The sequence below is a fragment of the Tachypleus tridentatus genome, chromosome 7 (assembly GCF_004210375.1).
Source record: "Tachypleus tridentatus isolate NWPU-2018 chromosome 7, ASM421037v1, whole genome shotgun sequence".
Classification (NCBI taxonomy): domain Eukaryota; kingdom Metazoa; phylum Arthropoda; class Merostomata; order Xiphosura; family Limulidae; genus Tachypleus; species Tachypleus tridentatus.
The window spans coordinates 152,303,246-152,323,139 of record NC_134831.1 but is presented as its reverse complement, the minus strand read 5'-3'; the positions used below and the strand labels follow the sequence as shown (position 1 = coordinate 152,323,139).

At 36.0% G+C, this 19,894-nt stretch overlaps 1 protein-coding gene across 1 annotated transcript in view; it reads right to left on the bottom strand.

The window, feature by feature from the left end:
- Positions 1-19,670, bottom strand: part of LOC143256922 (zinc finger homeobox protein 3-like) — a 142,844-nt gene extending 123,174 nt beyond the window's left edge. Inside the window, exon 1 of the mRNA XM_076514802.1 lies at positions 19,424-19,670. The gene's annotated coding sequence lies outside the window, so the exon portion shown is untranslated. The remainder of the gene's footprint in view (positions 1-19,423) is intronic.
- Positions 19,671-19,894: the final 224 nt, after the last annotated feature.

Below are 19,894 nucleotides of genomic sequence, written 5' to 3'. Positions count from 1 at the left end.
CTTTATCAAATTCCTTGCTAAATCCTGTCTTCTCCTGGCATACATGAAGAAAAGACCGTTTCTGTGTGTACATTTATGAATAATGTAATTGTGGGTGGATACCTTCCAAAAGAAACATCAATGGTTATTGCTATGATCTGTTGCATTCGCCTGTAACTTTGAATTTGTGATGAAGCGAACCATAAAATAATCTTGGACTCAGTCAGACCTACTGTTCGTGTGTCTCGTGTAGCATTGCACCTTACTGACTAACTATGCACTAAAATAAAAAAAAAAAACAGACTTGTTGCAGACTGCTTATTAATAAGAATAAACAAGTGTGAAATACGCTCTCCTAACAAACGCTGTTGTTTTTTAACCGTGGATGTCCTAATTTCCAAATGTTTCAACTGATATAAATGTACATATTAAGAAGCAAGTTCAAGTATAGCAATATTCTTCAACAATTATCAATGCTAACTTCTACAACTACAAATTACCTATGCCTAAACTAGTTAGCGCCTTTCGGATGCATGTGTGTCACGTGCAAGCGGAGTTACAGAATTAACATATTCGCCTCTCTTATAAATGTTGAATACTTGAAGTCTTATTCTTACAACGATAAAACTTCCAGTCCTTTTACCGCCTTTTAATGTGGCACGTCTTGTATATTTATATATATTGCCATTTGTTAATTACGTGTACTAGTTATGTAAAGCAATTAAAGAACACACTTGTATTCGACATAATTTACAAAAGATAACTTCCAAGCCACACAGATGATTGCGAATAATGCTAGTATATAATAATTATCTTCAACTGGTAAGCTCTGAGTCATTAAAATCTCCTTCCTATAGGACAGCGTTAAAATTAGTTAATTTGCATGAATAGAAAAACTCATTTACTTTGAAGGACAAGATGTGTCTCCATGTCGTACAGAGTTGGCAAAAAAAGAAACGATGTTTGTCGTGCGAAACAAACGACACTGTGCGTTAGCCACGTGCACTCACAACTAACGGAAGTGCTCTAAGTGAACCGGATAGTTAAGAGACACGAGCAATGCAGCTACAATAAAAACTACGGTTACGAAACAGAAAAAAATATCACAAACAAGAGTTGTAGCTTTCAATTAGTATCCAGCTACAAAGCAAGAGTAAAGCTGCTCCAATTATCAACATAAGTTCAGCAGTTAAGCCTACAAATACGCTTCAATATTCAATATAAGTGCAGTGCTCTTACCAGAAGCACTGCAAGGCGTCGGCGCACAGGACCCGTGCCCCGATTCTCTTTCATAATATCCAAATCAAATCAAAAATCTGAATAGAAAACTGTAACTTATACCACACTGAATGAAACGCTAGAAATTTCAGCGCTTATTGGCCCGAGCCCGGAATCTTTCAAACACCTAGCAACGCCTCTGCCTCTTATATTCCCAACAGATAACTTGGTTTGAAGTCGCGTACCCTAAAGATATATTCTAAAGCTATTAAAGTGTGGGATAATACCGGCTTATAACGATTTGACTATTAAATTACGTATTTGCGAAAATTTGATGCTAAAGTGATCCGTCACAAATTACCGTTCTTCACAGTTGACGGAAACAAGTATATAATGATACTCCACAAAAATCTAATAATGTTTCAATGTATTTGGTTTGTGCGATGTTATGTTTGCAGAGCGGCGTTATATACAGACGTTTCAAAGACAATATGACATTTGGAACCATTTGTAGGACGAATCATACAACAAGCAAGAAAAATATTTATAAAATATTGTGCATTCCGGTGATTTCTCAAAATTGCACTAGGGGCGCCACTAGATCAACTGTTGAATAACGCCACCATAACTATCGATTGCTGCAATCATCCCCACAACGGTGCTAGACATTGCAGCACGTGACATCGCAGAAATCGCCCGAATCGCTGGCGCTTGTAAATAGTCACCGACACGGATTTTCAGAACAGTAGTCAGTAAGAAAGAAACCATAGAGGACTGTGGAGGCTAGGTAGGCACAGTGGCAGTGGCAGCTGAAAACCAACTCTGGAAAATATATCTGATACTATTGTCAGGTTGGACGCACTCATTAAACAACGATAGTGACAGCATGAAACAGTTGTCATAGTGACGACCCTTGCGTTATTATCTTAAGCCAGTGGAACGCACTTTTCGCGATCACTTAACTAAGTACGCAAAATATTTCACTCATATATTACACGGTTCTCATCACAGGCAGTTCCAAATCTCATATCTTTTACTGTACAAACTTTGTTGACGTAAAGATTTATGAAACTAGAACAATAGTCTTCGAAGTTTAGTTTTAAAATATTGAAACTGACAACATGTACATATAGGGATTTGTGTTTGGTGTTTTCTACGCCATTTTATCAAATCCCCAGTCTCCGCCTATCTAAAGATCGCAGATAAAGATAGCTATATTAGCTGGGGGCACAAATGCACTTGGTGTCGATATTATTTACTTTAGAGTACTCGTATCAAGTTCTCTACGAAAGTTATATGTATATAACAAGAAGTTGGAACGGGGAGAAATTGAGGCTTCACCAACCAGGACGTTCAGCTTAGATCTTATCTAAATCAGTCCTTGTTGGACATCACTGGGCACTCTATGAATTATTGGGGCGAAAATTGCCACGCTACAGAAACGGGGTCAAGTTATGACTGCTATGGCGACACAGTTCTCTCAGTGGTTAACGTCACTATGTCCACTGGTCAGTGATTAGGAACATGCTAAAGTGACAACTATCTGTTAAGTGTGTGTGCGCGTAGTACAAGTACGCAGACGAGTCAGTTGTAAACGGGGATATATCGTTACGTACCAAACAAGACAGCGTCGTATCCGCTGTTGTTTCCTTGTGACAAAGGTATTCGTGGTAGGCTTTAGTGAATTGGATAACAATAGTCCTGGAGAGTTGAAATATATTTATAGCAGTTTTGACCTTCGTAGGGATGGACCACCAACATAGTTTCCTAACTTTGTTGTGAACAGTTTAAGAAGATATATACAAGTATACACTACCTCCCAAAACCAATTCATTCATTATATAAATTATTTTTAATATTTAAGCATATAAGAGATAGTAATAGACAGAAGCTGTAATACTATTGTACTATGTACTATTATCAGTTACGTAGAAAAGTTTGGTATCTTGTTATTGTACTCCTTGACGTTCAGTGTGCAGATTCGTCAAATCTACGGTTTTCGAAGGCATTTTAAAGGGCGTTATTACGTGATTATATTAAGAGGTGTGCTATAGAACACACTTTAAGGATTTTGTTGTATCTGCTCAGAGTTGAATGATCCAAAACGTAAAATAATCAGTCATTGTTTGGTGTCGTAGAAGTATTAACCTGTATGTATTATCTATATACATCAATCCACACCAACTCGTGATAAGATTTTTATTACTAAAGTGTTTCTCTTATCCAGAATATTTGTTGTCAGAGCAAATAAAGGAATGAGGGGCCGTTTATCTATTTTAAGGTAGTTGTCTAAAATTATAAAAGATAGCGCTGTAGGGATAGGCATGTGGTACATAAGGTCTTAAAGTGGAATTTCTGTGTGAATAAACTCATTAGTGAGTCAAAAGTACACTTTGAAACCTCCTCATGATCAAAAGTACACTCTGAAACCTCCTCATGATGTATTCTAGAGATTGTTTTTGGAAAAGGGACGGTACTGTACACCACCAAACTGCTTGAGTATGAACCAACTTAACCAGCCTGTGATGGACTACTAGGAATTCAGGATTGCATCAGGTAAAGGGGCAGTACTTTACATCCCCATAATACCTGAGTACGTATTAACTTAACCAGTCTGTGATGGACTACTAGGAATTCAGGATTGCATCAGGTGAAGGGGCAGTACTTTACATCCCCATAATACCTGAGTACGCATTAACTTAACCAACCTGTGATGGACTACTAGGAATTCAGGACATCAGGTAAAGGAGCAGTACATCCCCGTATTAACTTAACCAACCTGTGATGGACTACTAGGAATTCAGGATTGCATCAGGTAAAGGAATGGTACTTTACATTCCCATAATACCTGATTACGCATTAACTTAACCAGTCTGGATGGACTACTAGGAATTCAGGATTGCATCAGGTAAAGGGGCGGTACTTTACATCCCCAGAAGACCTGAGTACGTATTAACTTAATCAGCCTGTGATGGACTACTAAAAATTAAGGACTACATCAGATAAAGGAATGGTACTTTACATCCCCAAAATACTTGAGTACGTATTAACTTAACCAACCTGTGATGGACTACTAGAAATTCAGGACTGCATCAGGTAAAGCGGCAGTACTTTACCCGGAAATGGAAGAATAGACTCGTGTGAAAATTCAACTTGGTAATAGAACGTCTGTTATCGAACTAAACACGTGTCAAGCAAGGGGTTCCTTGGTCCGCACTTATGAAATCTAATACATGTTACTTATACTTTAGCGCAAAAATACGCATACTTCGATAAGGAAAAATACGAATACAATCCTGTAAATCGAGAACGGGCTACTCAGCTGTTTTGAATAACATGTTCTGCAGGTGTAGAATCATTCAACTCCTCTGTTGGTAAGGTCACCTCTTACACACAGGTTAGTGAAGACTTTTAAAGGTCAGTAGCACTGGAATTAGTCAGCCTCATCAGTCCAAATTGATGCTGGTTATTAGGTGTAGGTTTCAGTGAAGCTGATAAGTTAAATTTTCTACTGTAACGATCTCTCTCTTCAGAAAGATAAGTAAACTTATTTTGTTTCTATTATTATATATTACCGTTGTGCAAGTGTATATGCATATCTTGATATTACACAAGCAACTAGATCACGTGATTAAGTAATTTTTGTTGGTTTTATTTTTATAGGGGGAAAAGGAGGGGAAGAGTAAGCATGATGAAACACCACTAGTCTTAAAGCACATAATTTGCATGAAGCAACAACTGGTGGAGGAAACAGCTGTGTCTATGTATTGCGCCTGTTGAATATAGCTTTTTCTTCGTACATGTGAATTGCGTGAAGTTTATACACAGGTGTGGGCGAGACAAAGACCTTACTAATGGCAACGCCATCATTTTGAAATAGATACAACATCTAAGAGTTTATATAATTCTCAGAATATCAAATTGTTTCACCTTGAGGAAACATCCCCACAACTTACAGCAACTAAATAGTTCTAGCATTTAAAATTTTTAACTCTACTGCCTTTCGGTTTAAGATAAATGATTAAACTACAGATGTTTCCGTAATTTCTTACCATTTTTATAATCTTTTCTATGACATAAGTCCAGTTATTGAATACAGTGTCAGTTTTTTTATTTCGCAGATAAGTTACCACGTTAAAATAACACGATATCAACTGTTGTTTTACATATTACTATTTTATTAATATATTTAAATATTACTTGAGTTTTTCTCAACATTTAATGATATTGTTAACACTTTATTCATAAAATCAAAATGAAAAGTTTGTGACACAGACATTCATTTTGCGGGATTATTGAGTTTTTATTAGCCAGAAAAATTTGTAAAAGCAATCTCCATGAAAAACTGTCGAATCGTACGAACAAGAAATATTAATATTATGAAAGAGCTTTTAATGTTGCTAAAGTACATTGTAAACAAACAGAAGATGCAGTAGAAATTATGATCTTCGAAAAAGACGTGAGTCAAAATGATCATGTTATCAACTAATCTGCGTGCATGACAGGAACGTTCGATCGAATCATAGAAAATTAGTACTAATATAAAGCTGACATGAAAACCTTGTTTTAAAAGTATGTGCGTTAAAACACTAATGACAAAGTCAATGATGCAACTCCACAGTTTTAACAAGTTCTTGCAACAAACAACAAAAATGTTGGACAGTATTATAATACGTTTGATGAACCAGTTAAATACTAATGTAAATTAATAATTTAAATATTTATAATGTACAAAGATATTTTATCTCGTACCATGTGGGTATCTTATATTGAAATGAAATAAAACAAAAAAACTTTTAATTAATTCGAGCGCGTGTAAAAACCCCAGGTGTTTAACTTCATGTCTAATTTTGGAATGACAGCATAAAAATGTATGATAGAATTTTTAAAGGTCTCATTATTTCTAAATTATTCGGAAATCCAGACACACAAATACTTAGAAACTAGAAAATATTCCCCAGGGAAGTATGAGGTGGTAGAATTATTCCATCATTTCCTGCGATACAACACAGAAGTCGATCGATCAATATGTGTTAGCACACTGACTATCAAAAAACCCAAAACGGTGGACCAATCAAGACAAGAGATACTATATCTTTCTATAATATACTATACATATATAAATCAAAGCATAACAATGAGAGTCGTTTTCAAGATTATTTCCAGTACGCTGTGCAAAACCTTTAGTATAATACACCAAATTACTTCATTAAAGTGTGGACTCGGTATGGCCTAGTAGTTTGCGGTTCGAGACCCATTACCAGCAGTTTGGGGCAGCGGGTGCGCTATAAGACTGACGATTACTAGCTGCCTTCTCTCTTAGAGATTGTATGCGCAGATAGACCTTGTGTATCTTTGTGCACGATTCTGAAATAAACATACAAACTGTACAGTAATTTCACTGTAAGTGATCAGATTCACTAACACAAGATAATTTCGAAAGGTTCAAACAATACGGCAACGCTAAGAATTCTAATAGAAATTTTTTTTTTAAAATAGGGTATTCCTTCGCACACAGACACACACACACACATTTCAATTGAATTCATTTTTAAGACGTGCACACAGTACATTCTGATCAAAAGGTTGTTATGGGTATTCCTGTTCTAAAATATCATTCTAGAATCGTTATTTTACGAACTAGTAATATTAATATACGCACTTGATGTTCGTAAAATATAAATTACTAAATATGTGACGGTACTTAAAACCTCGTATACTTTTCACTAAGGGTTCCCTACTTTGACTTACTATCACTTCAAAATTATCATATGTAAATAGAAAATAATAATTTCCAGGACTTTTGTTTTTGTATGACGAAAAAAAAACACAAAACAAACAATAAACAGAAAATATTGTTGAAGGAAATACTGTTGCCTGGAGGCACTGTCTCCAAGTTTTATTTGTAATTTTACAGCATAAATATATATATATAGTGCCGTTTCATTTATAAATAACAATCACATTTTTTGACTGATATAGTGAGCCAGGTATAGGCAGGTGGGTTAAGGCGCCAGACTAGTAATTTGAGGGTCACGGGTTCGAATCTCCCGTCGTACCAAACATGCTCGCCCTTTCAACCCTGGGGGCGTTATAATGTCACGGTCGATCCCATTATTCGTTGGTAAAAGATTTGCCTAAGAGCTGGCGGTTGGTGGTGATGACTAGCTGCCTTTCCTCTAGTCTTGCACTGCTAAATTAGAGACGACTAGCGTAGATAACCCTTGCGTAGTTTTGCGCGAAATTCAAAAACAAGCAAACAAACAAACGGATATAGTCACTTGTTGCCGATTTCAATGCTTGTTCTATCTATATCTAATTCACTGGCTTGATTACACTGATCTAGCCAATATTCGGGACAGTTATATGTTAAAATGTCATATATACTTCCAGAAAAATAGTTGAGCTATAAGAACACGCCTGGAAAGACAGATGAGAAAAGTAGAGACTAGAATGAGAAAGAGACGGACAGTGAAAGGGAGTGATACACATAGTTCCGTATTAAGGCTATAAGAAAGAGTTACTTTACATTTAGTGAATGACTTACAGTTTTGAGGTTTAGGTTTTCAGTGTCTATGTGCACAAGGCAGTTTCAACTCCATATATTTAAATAGACAGATTGTGGGCAAGAAATCTCGATGTGAAACTTTGTAAAAAAAAGTGAACTTCAGTTAATTCTCTTGTTGAATTACAAAAACTAAAGTAACGTACGACATTTCATTAGTCGAAACGCCAACATTAACAAAGAAATTTTTTTTTTTTTTACCATGCCCATAAGCCAACTAACTGTCCATCTTCAGTTATTCTAGTTGAATGTCCATTAAGTAATAATACTGAAACACTAACACATACCATACCATCGACATCTTTAATGATGCTGTTAAATTACTTCGAACTCGAGCGTTAAGTACTGATACACAACTCAGAACTAGTTATTTATGACTTCGTTTAAATCTGACTCATTACCCAGCGTTTTTGTGTTTAGAATTTGTTCCCATAAAAATATATAATTACCCGAAGTAGGCTTAAGCCCACAGAGAGCTAGCAGTTCGTTGCGTGTGGACTTCTTTCGAGATGTACGACTCGAATGCGCATACCCTGAAGATAAAAGTACAATAACACAAGTATCGCTGTCGTCGTTAGAAAGAAATATCGTTGAAATGCTTACAGGCCTTTCGTTTGAACTGATTTAAGGTAAATTCAGATAAGAAGATAAACATTTTCAAAAGTATGTAAGTGAAACAAAAATTTCTCAGGGAAAATTCAAGATAGAGACAAAAATGATCTATCAGTTCTGTCTATTCATAAGTACCAAGTTGTAAAGCTTTGGGAAACGAGTGTCACACTTGTCTTCTGTTTCCATAATGGTTAATTAAAAATTAGTTCCTGAATTTTTCAGGCATTTTAATTTCTAATTATTCTTATAATTTTCTGGACAAGTGTCGCAATTTGCAGAAACAAAATTAGTTGGTGGCAGCATTTCTTAACAAAATTCAAGTCAGTATATACCACATAAAAACTCACACTGTAGATGATACAATACACACACAAAAACTTGGCTGTGTGTTCGGGATGCCACACATATCTTCACAACTTTACGAAGATATTATTTGATCACACGATAGAAATTTAGTTTCTTTACTACAAATAGATCCTAGCTACGTACTGCTAATATAGATACGTTATACGGGTATAAAATAAACAATCTGAAAAAATCTTTAAAAAAAAACTAAGTGAAGCAGCAATTTACCACCTACTATCCACGCGAAGAGGCTGACTGTCATTCTTATAACGTACTCACAACGTAAAGTCTTGGGAATAACATTTTGTGGCATTGTACAGATTCAAAATTTGCAGCTCTGCCACAGGGCCAACATGTGCTTTTGCCACCCTTTCAAGTGTGGAAGCAATCATTTGAAAATACAATTGATTTCAATACGAAATCTGGAGCTGTGCCAAACAGTCAACTTGCACCCGTCACTTGTTCAAGAACTGATCCAACCATTTGAAAATACAGTGGATTTCAATAAATCCATCACAAGTCTGTTCTGTTTTCGTCCTGTAAAGATAATTATAGTACTCTTACAGCAAGTGATATATACGTTTGACGGTATATATAATTTGCTATTAACTAAAAACAACTACTTTGCATGACTAAAAGTAGTATGTCACTTTTAAAATTCGAAATACGAGTTACATTCTCTTTCAGGCTTTTTAAACTTATTAACAACTTTGATGATGCATGTGTGTGAAAATACGCCTCCAAGAACCATATCTGAACTAACAGCGTAGTTGTTTCCATCTCTTTCGTGCACCCCCAGTGGCACAGCGGCATGTCTGCGGACTTACACCGCTTGAAACCGGGTTTCGATACCCATGGTGGGCAGAGCTGTGTGCTTTAATCTAAACAACCTTTCGTTTAACTTTTATTTCGGAGGATTTTGACATAAGGTTATGTATAATAATACTATAGATGTCGCCCTATTTTCTGTGAACAACGACTTCTAACTGACTAAACCTAAATCTACTTCTCCTTGTTTTTGGTCGTCTTATTATTTGATTGGCTATAGGCTTATTTTAGTAATATTTGGTTTGCTATATGGGATAGTAGTTCTTGGTTTGCTATATGGAACAGTAGTTCTTGGTTTGGTATATGGGATAGTAGTTCTTGGTTTGCTATATGGAACAGTAGTTCTTGGTTTGCTATATGGAACAGTAGTTCTTGGTTTGGTATATGGGATAGTAGTTCTTGGTTTGCTATATGGAACAGTAGTTATTGGTTTGCTATATGGAACAGTAGTTCTTGGTTTGCTATATGGAACAGTAGTTCTTGGTTTGCTATATGGAACAGTAGTTCTTGGTTTGGTACATGGGATAGTAGTTCTTGGTTTGCTATATGGGATAGTAGTTCTTGGTTTGCTATATGGAACAGTAGTTATTGGTTTGGTATATGGGATAGTAGTTCTTGGTTTGCTATATGGAACAGTAGTTCTTGGTTTGCTATATGGAACAGTAGTTCTTGGTTTGCTATATGGAACAGTAGTTCTTGGTTTGCTATATGGAACAGTAGTTCTTGGTTTGGTATATGGGATAGTAGTTCTTGGTTTGCTATATGGAACAGTAGTTATTGGTTTGGTATATTGGATAGTAGTTCTTGGTTTGCTATATGGAACAGTAGTTCTTGGTTTGCTATATGGAACAGTAGTTCTTGGTTTGCTATATGGAACAGTAGTTCTTGGTTTGGTACATGGGATAGTAGTTCTTGGTTTGCTATATGGGATAGTAGTTCTTGGTTTGCTATATGGAACAGTAGTTATTGGTTTGGTATATGGGATAGTAGTTCTTGGTTTGCTATATGGAACAGTAGTTCTTGGTTTGCTATATGGAACAGTAGTTCTTGGTTTGCTATATGGAACAGTAGTTCTTGGTTTGCTATATGGAACAGTAGTTCTTGGTTTGGTATATGGGATAGTAGTTCTTGGTTTGCTATATGGAACAGTAGTTATTGGTTTGGTATATTGGATAGTAGTTCTTGGTTTGCTATATGGAACAGTAGTTCTTGGTTTGCTATATGGAACAGTAGTTCTTGGTTTGCTATATGGAACAGTAGTTCTTGGTTTGGTACATGGGATAGTAGTTCTTGGTTTGCTATATGGGATAGTAGTTCTTGGTTTGCTATATGGAACAGTAGTTATTGGTTTGGTATATGGGATAGTAGTTCTTGGTTTGCTATATGGAACAGTAGTTCTTGGTTTGCTATATGGAACAGTAGTTCTTGGTTTGCTATATGGAACAGTAGTTCTTGGTTTGGTATATGGGATAGTAGTTCTTGGTTTGCTATATGGAACAGTAGTTCTTGGTTTGGTATATGGAACAGTAGTTCTTGGTTTGCTATATGGAACAGTAGTTCTTGGTTTGGTATATGGAACAGTAGTTATTGGTTTGGTATATTGGATAGTAGTTCTTGGTTTGCTATATTGGATAGTAGTTCTTGGTTTGCTATATGGAACAGTAGTTCTTGGTTTGCTATATGGAACAGTAGTTCTTGGTTTGGTATATGGAACAGTAGTTCTTGGTTTGCTATATGGAACAGTAGTTCTTGGTTTGGTATATGGGATAGTAGTTCTTGGTTTGCTATATGGGATAGTAGTTCTTGGTTTGCTATATGGAACAGTAGTTATTGGTTTGGTATATGGGATAGTAGTTCTTGGTTTGCTATATGGAACAGTAGTTATTGGTTTGGTATATTGGATAGTAGTTCTTTTAACATAAATAAATTATAGCTACAGCTACAAAAGCAAGTGGAATACTACGTAACTACATGTTTCGCCAAAAACTAATTGAATAAATTACCTGAGTATAAAAAACAACCAGAAAAACATAGGGTCAAAAATGAGTCATAGAAGGGTGTATGTATTTTGTAATTATAACAACTGTACTAAAGCTATCACACTGCTATTAGCATTTACTACCTTTTTTTAAATTGAAATTTAAAAATATATAAACAAAAACCTCAGGTTCGTTTTGAATTTTCCAAAGTATGTATACGTTTATATGTAAACAGAAAAGTCTCTGAAACATAACAAGTTATCAGTTGTACACAGTACGTAAAATTATTACAAATATAGAACCAAAAACAAACATTCTGATGTTTTTGTAACTATTAAGTATAAATGTATTTCTAAGATGAGTCGGCTTTTTACAGACACGGATTTTTACAACTGGAAAATGGAACGTAACACAAGGTACTAAATAATGAATATCTTTCACTATCATACGCCAATTGAAATATCTTTGGTTTTGTATTATAGCATTCAACTTTAATATCTAATTGAATAGCATTTTATATCTGCGGACTTACATCGCTAAAAACCTGGTTTCGATACCCGTGGTGGGCAGAGCACGGATAGCCCATTGTGTAGCTTTGTGCTTAATGAAAGAAAAACGATATTCCTATCTTTACTATAACATATATATTGTAAAAATAAGTAACAACTAAAGTAGCTTAAACAACAACAACAAATATACGCGTACTTTATTTAACAAACAAGACACCATATTTACTTCAACAATCATAAAATAAATTGGTTAATGTAGTCAAGGGTTAGATGAACTATAGGCTTCGACTCTTAAATTCAAATCTGCATTTATTAGAATCAAGACGCAGATTTTTGTTTCATTCAGAAATATAAAGTTTCTTAGTTTTGTTTAAACTTCAACATTTTTCTCTTCTTTAAACCATTCAAGGAAGTTAACTTATTGATATGTTATCAGATATACTTGTTACACTTATACCAACATCAGAATAAATGAGACAATAACACATATTTTCATTGGCAAAGAAAAACTAGTGAGAAGTGAACAAAGGTTATTTAAAACTTTGAAATTGTTATTCTGGACTTACAAAACAGCTTACTGTAACTTGTGGCACGACTATAGAAATACATTTATATACTCAAACAACCTCAATCAGACTCGAAATATAAAAAGCTGAACAAATCTGTGCCCCTGATATCAAAACGTGCACTAACGCTGAACAACGGCAGATGGTCTTGTCTCTAACCCTTTCTCTCTCTCTGTATATATAAACACAGAGCATTTCTACGGCCTGTAGGCAAACGGTTGGCGATTCATTAAATGACCGGTAAAACTAAATCACTACAGATTCTTCAGTGAAGTCAATGAGCGGCCGCAGGGATTGCATGGAGTTGTTGGACGTGACTGTCGAGAAAGAAAGCGGTTATAACAGTAGAAGTAATGCCTACGTACACTCGTGAGAGAAATTCACCATTCAACGTAAACCAATACAATATCAAGATGACTACCCATTATTTTTGTAAATACATTTACTTGTTTTGGCTTAGAGTAATTTTCGATTTAGTTTTATTTCAAATCTATTTGTTAGTACAGTTAATTTTATGTCACGCTATTAGTTTTAGTGTCTTTTTCTACAACTCCAAAATACTTTCTTTTTCAATTTATAAAATATTTTGTCAGTTTTCAATATTATATATATGTTCATCTAGAAATATTAATAACTACTACTCTCTAAATGATAAGGCTAACCATTTTTGTTTTCGCAAATATAGAATTAAAAAAAAACTTTCTTAAGTAAACACTTATAACAAGTTTTACTGATTTCAGCCTACAAGCATTGCGTGTGTCAGAAAGGTCAAAGACTAAACCACCTGCTTGTCTCCACTAATAGCAATAGCTTCCTCAAAGTTAAAAACTATTTAAAGAAGAGTTGCATGTTTCTCAGTCGTATTTTTAGGTGGTTTAGCTAGACACATAAGAAATGTAATTGTTATGAATTCAACTCTCCTTCTGTCACGAGCTACAGTATAGAATTAATAAATCCAAATGCATTTTGAAGACCTTTATTTACTTAAATAAACATCCTAAATTAATAAACAAAAGAGTCATCGTGATCTTGAGCTTAATTAGATCTCCTTCTAACTATGAGTCATAGTTAGCATGCCAGAGGGTCTGTGTTAACGATTTGTATGGAAAATTAAAGATAATAGCACAAAGAACCACCTGTAGGTAGATCTTTCTGACAGACGATAGCTGGTACTAAACCGGAGGTTATAATACTTCGATACCTTCTTCCTGCTTTTCCCTTAAAGTGAATTTCTTCACATCAACGGTTTAAGGTCTGACAATACCAAATACATAAAACATCTAATATTTACCGTAAGTTTATAGGACGCCGACTTTACTACGAAAACAAGTTAATCTCAAGTTGTTTTCTGACACTATCGCTCGGTCTCCGACGCTAAAGTCGACATGAACCACTCCCGTTGATTGGCTCCGTTAGTTGACGACTGTTAGGTTGTCGATGGTTTGTCCAAAGGCTACGTACGACTCAGCTATATACCGCACAAACACTCAAAAAGTCCACAACAACGAGAAAACGAAAGAAAGCGCCAACATGGGGGAAAGAAGGGGGAGAGTTGAAGGCATTTCTGTTTCCTTTAAATCTACTTGAATATTTAGCAGATCTTTGCTGTAGCTAACCAACTACCCTAATTCGGGTGTACCATTCAAATAGACTCAAAAATGCTACGAGTCTGCCCTTCATCGCTTGCGGGTAAGTTTACTTAATTTAAGATACAAGCACACAATATGCAGGTGCCCTATGTTCACCCTATAGCACCATCCTTCCAATAACAAGTTTCTTTTATCACAACTCCCTCTTCCCTCTCAGTATTATCTTTTGGAGCAGAAAAGATAAGAAAATCAAATAATATACAAACACACGGTTTGGAGTGACAATCAAGTTACGGTTGACAAACTACGTGTACGTTATAATTACGTCTATAAATGGATCGACTTAAGTAAAAACGCTACGTTTCTCCAATATTTTTACAACAGTTAATGTCAGCTCCAGATGTAAAGTAATGTGCTTTTATCATTGAGGTTTCTTTCCAAAACATATAAAGATTGAACTTTTAACTGAATGATTCAGCGCCCGTACATGTAATAAATTTATTGTAAAAATTACGACTTGTAGCAAATGCACCACATAATAACCATAGGCTCTGACTTATTTAACAGGTATGTGACAGGTTTATTTCGAATGATATTTTTAAAATTCATCTGATGCTTTATGTTTACATACAAATACAGTCCATTTGTTTGTTCGTAGTTAAGCACAAAACTACACAATGGGCTGTCTGTGTTCTGCCCACTAAGGGCATCGAAACCCAATTTGTAAATCCGAAAACATGCATTTGTACCACCAAGGGCTCTCCATTTGTGAAATATTTAAATATTTGTTTGTATTAAGTATTTATTAGTCCCCAGAACGTTTCTGCTATAGTTTGAAGATCTCATCAGTGATACCGTTAATTAACGCATTTGCTTTCCATGAATAGTAAATATATATCTTTCTTTACACGTTCTTCTGGGTATTTGCAAACTTAATATTACATATCACTTCCAAATATAATATAATTTTATTGGGGAACGTACGACCATATCCTGAGACGCATCAGTTTCAGGGTGTAAAACACCCAAAATCAGATAAGTGAGGGTGTGTATCTGTCAACTTGGAGACCACCCATCTCGTCCTGTCTTTTCTTGCGTTCATCAAGTGCCAACAGACTTACGGTGTTTTAAAATGACGAACGCCCAGGTCTTCTACAACAGGCTTTTATTGTATATATCATTGATGATAACAGAGATTGAGAATTTCATGAGGAGACAGATCGTTAGATGGGATTTCCAAGTACACTTTTATCATTGCCATTGCTCGTGTTGCTGTTTTCTATCTATGCCTAACGCTTCTTTGTAACATTCATTGCATTAGATTATTTATTATATATTATGTTGCTAACTGTATGTAAAATTGTGCTGGGCTGTGGCATGACATTTCTTATGTTTCAGTCCACTATATGCCGCTGAATGAACTCCGTACTTTTAGCCGTGGGCGCGTTAACAATGTAACATTCAATCCAGCTATTGGGTTATAAGTACAACTGTAGGCAGCGATTAGTTGCCCTTCCTCTGCCCAGAAAAAATGTTAGGGAAGGATGCGCTTTTACTTAGGGTCTCTGACTTGGTTGTTTAAGTCCATAGATCACATAAGATGAAATTTGGGTTGAGAATTTCTCCTATCTAAGATACTGAACTTAAAATATTAAAGTGATTCCTGATACGTAGCATGAGGTTCAGAAAGAAGAAAAGAAAAGATTAACAGAATACTGTTCGCGCGATCGGTTAAGATGACATTATGCGATCATACTTTCAGAACAAATTTTGTTTAAGACACAATTTTCTGTAACTTCTCTAATTTAAAGACTTCGAGATAATTTAGTTAAAAGACATTACATGCCCCCCAGTGGCTCAGCGGTATGTCTGCGGACTTACAACGCTAAACACCGGGTTTCGATACCCGTGGTGGGCAGAACACAGATAGCCCATTGCGTAGCTTTGTGCTTAATTCAAAACAACAACAACAAAAGACATTACGATAAATATGTTCGGTTTGCATTTTACGACATGTAGATACTATTAATTCATCGTCAAATAAAAAAAAACAAACAACCAGGTTTGACACTACAAAGAATACACGCACATGCGCATATGTATGAGAACGTTAGCTGAAATTTAAGTTGAGGTATGGGGCAAATTCTTACGCAGGTTCGGGAGACTCTTGGAAGCTTTTGGATTTTGCTCAAGTGAATATACAATAATCAGTAGCCTTGTGTTTGATTGTACAATGCCCTTACAGCATAAACAGTACAACTGTAAAACTGGTACTTTATTGTCAAATTCCTGAAAGGGGGAGGCGATGCCCTACTTCCCTCTCTCCTTCACAGACTCGCAACTGGCGTCCCTATATATTGCACTAGACATTAATAACATTTACGAAATCACACTGCTGTATAACACACATTATAAATTTCAGATGAAACACAAAGAACGCATAATTTCAAAACTACTCACAACGTAAACACTATGCCCAATTACCCCACTCCATCCTTCCAACTTATTTTTATATATTAAAACAAGCACCACGAGCTGCCATTTTAACATCATACATACTGGAATCGTGGAGATGTTTTATAACTAAATTGTACTTTTAATGCATTTATTCAATTATAAAAATCACACCACATTGGTTTTTTCACATTACAGACATTTTAAAATCCCTCAAACGACATATTTCTTTATATCGTTTTTAACTCATATAAAACATACATACTCCAGCCTGAGGACTTAGCTTTTCTCACACAAGGGACTTACCCCAAATCATGCAACTCTATTAAAATATGCATATACATGTTCCGACATCACGCTATTCTAACTTTTGCCAAGAACTCTTCGCATATCCGTTCAATATATTTACTACGTAGTCTGGACTTTTACAAAAACTTCGAACAACTTGTCAATATTCATTATCCAATGCTATTTTTTTCTCCGTTAGTTTTGAAACAATCAAGCTCCAACAGCTGTATTTAGTTATTCCAGAGTTGACTAATTCCTGGATATCTATTGCACACGACCTATTGCTATTCTCTAGCAATGCATGCTGCTAGGATTATTTTATGTTGTATTAATCACTCGTTTCTATGTGAAGACAGCGAACAATATTACGCCTCCAGCATGTACCAGATAAGAACGTTCGATACTGTCTTCTCCTTCGAAATATTTTTAAAGTGGTTGAAATAAACTTTCCTTCCCTTTCGTACTTCCATCACTCGTGTTGTGTTTTTTACAGGAATTTTTTCCTTATCGCACAAGATCACGAGCAGATTTACCCCTCGACTGCTAAGTAAATATTTGTGTGGAATATAATCTTAGAACTATGTAAAACCTCGGGGAGAACACGCTATTAGAAATAATGTTGGTATGCGACATAAGTAGGCTACTGTAAAACTGTGATTATACGAACAAGACTTTATTTATAGTAAAAATAATAATTTACTTGTTATGATTAAGTAATGCCAAACTTTTAACGATGATACTTTTAACTTACAGCAATATCATTTCTCGTTCTCGTGATGAATGAAATACACATAACTTTTAGATTAATTCAAACTACACACCAGTGGTGAATGTATAGATATTTAACTCACTTATACTTGAATGCTTTTGTTCTCATAAACTAAGAATTGGTTTTAAAATTATGCTTTTTATTGTTAAAAGATGAAATCAAACTGAAAAAGAATAATACGTAATAAAGGATAGTCGATATTTTAATAGGTAGTATCCACTAAATATACAGAAACCTTAAAAAGACTACACAAGATACGATCAAAATAGAGCTCTGGAAAGAAATATCTAGAATTCTATTTTATAGATGCTTTATCTATCAGTTCGCCGTGATCGATAAACTTTTATACGCAACACGAAAACTTGTGGTTTAGCGGTTGAACATTGGAGCTTACGCCTACATACAATGTCAAGCCTAAATCTTAGTAAACAACAAATGTACTGTGATCAGTTGAGTTCTATACGCCAGCACTGGACTTATGCTAGAGAAAAAAGAAAGAAAAAAGTTTTAATCCAGCGGGGCAGTAAAACAAGAAACAACACCAGTGAATGAAGCCGTCACATGCTTCAGAGCTGACCTATACCGTCAGCCGAAAGAAAAATAAAAACCTTTCGGTATCGGAAGCCATAGAATTAACACATTGCGCTAAGAAAGCAAGTCAAGTTGGCAATAGTTACAGCGGCCACGATTATTACTAGCGTCGATTCTTTCATCCAGCACTGAGATAAAGAGCGAATAGGAATAGAGAAAGAGGCACTCAAACCTGTTATGAAATTCTGTCTGTTACTACTTGTCATGACTCGGCTCCAATTGGGACGCACAGGATGCTCCGGTGCGCACAATATGACGCGATCGCCTGGGACTGGAGGGAATCGGGCGACAAGGAACAACGTACTCCTTACTTTACACTATCACTGTAACTCATCTGAACGCAAGCGCGCTCCCGTCAGACAGGCCCAACCTTCTTACCGGACGCTCCCTCTCAAGGCTATCTGCATGCTAGCCATAATTAATTCTCGAGATTCCTCTTTAACCAATGACGGTGCGTATACGAGTAAACAGGACTTGGCCTTTATTGGTCACAATTATTTTGGGCCGCACACTCCCTACATGTCTGCTTCATCAACACAATAACGACGCTCACTCGCCTTTCATACAGGCGTAAAGACAAAGGCGAATCCACAAGAAGAGTGATTCATTTGTTCTCTCTTGAATTAGGTGCGCTCTCGTTAAATGAATTAATACAAACACTATACAGTTTCAACCTACTCACTAAACTGATATTCCGTCCTATCATCTCACGTATTTAGTCAACCGACAAATCTGCCCAACGACAACGCATCAATGGCTTGACTTAATCGAAAACAGCCGCGTTTGTAAAAACAACAAAAAACAAAACAAAAAAAAACCTTCAAAACTGTAGTCCGTTCTTGCGACAACCCGACGAGTAGTTAATATGCAAATTGCACCCCACTGTTTAACTCGTTGGCGTTCAAGTACGAAGCGTGCCCATGGCTAGTCGTTTAGCACTTTCGCTATGTCATGAATAGGTCCAAGTTAGTCACCGCGAACGAGGGATAGTGGCGCAACTATACGGTGAGCTGAGTGCGCTGGCTGCATTGAATTTAAGACTGATTCAAGTTATATGCATGATACACGTTTAGCGACTGAGCAGCTTGTTAGAAGGGTACACACACAATTTAAGATAAATTTAGGGCTAACCTGGCAAATCAATTCAATCTTTCTTCTCCACGTTCCTGGTAACTTCATAAATCCACTTTCATATGTAAAATCCCAAGTCCATTCCAACATCACTGACCTTTTTTTATCTTTTTCCACGTATCTTTGCTACTTCGGTAATCAACGCCGCGCCATATCGCCATTCGTGCATGCCGCGTTCACTTGAGTATGCTGCCAGTTATGAAAACGCTGACACCTTTATGGATCGGCGAGGCACGGCTGCCATCTATTGTCTCATTGACGGACCAATTCAGCGCATGTGCAAAACATGCTTGCCATGCACGATAAGCGAAAAATGATAATGCGCATACGATTTGCCCATCTTATTCTGTCATCTGCGTCCAATATCGTTTAAGAACCAAAGAAAAAACAAGTGACTTAAGTTTTTGCGTGTGTAGGATGATAGGATTAGACATTAATGAGCAGCTGCTTGCACAGAAACACAGGATTCTT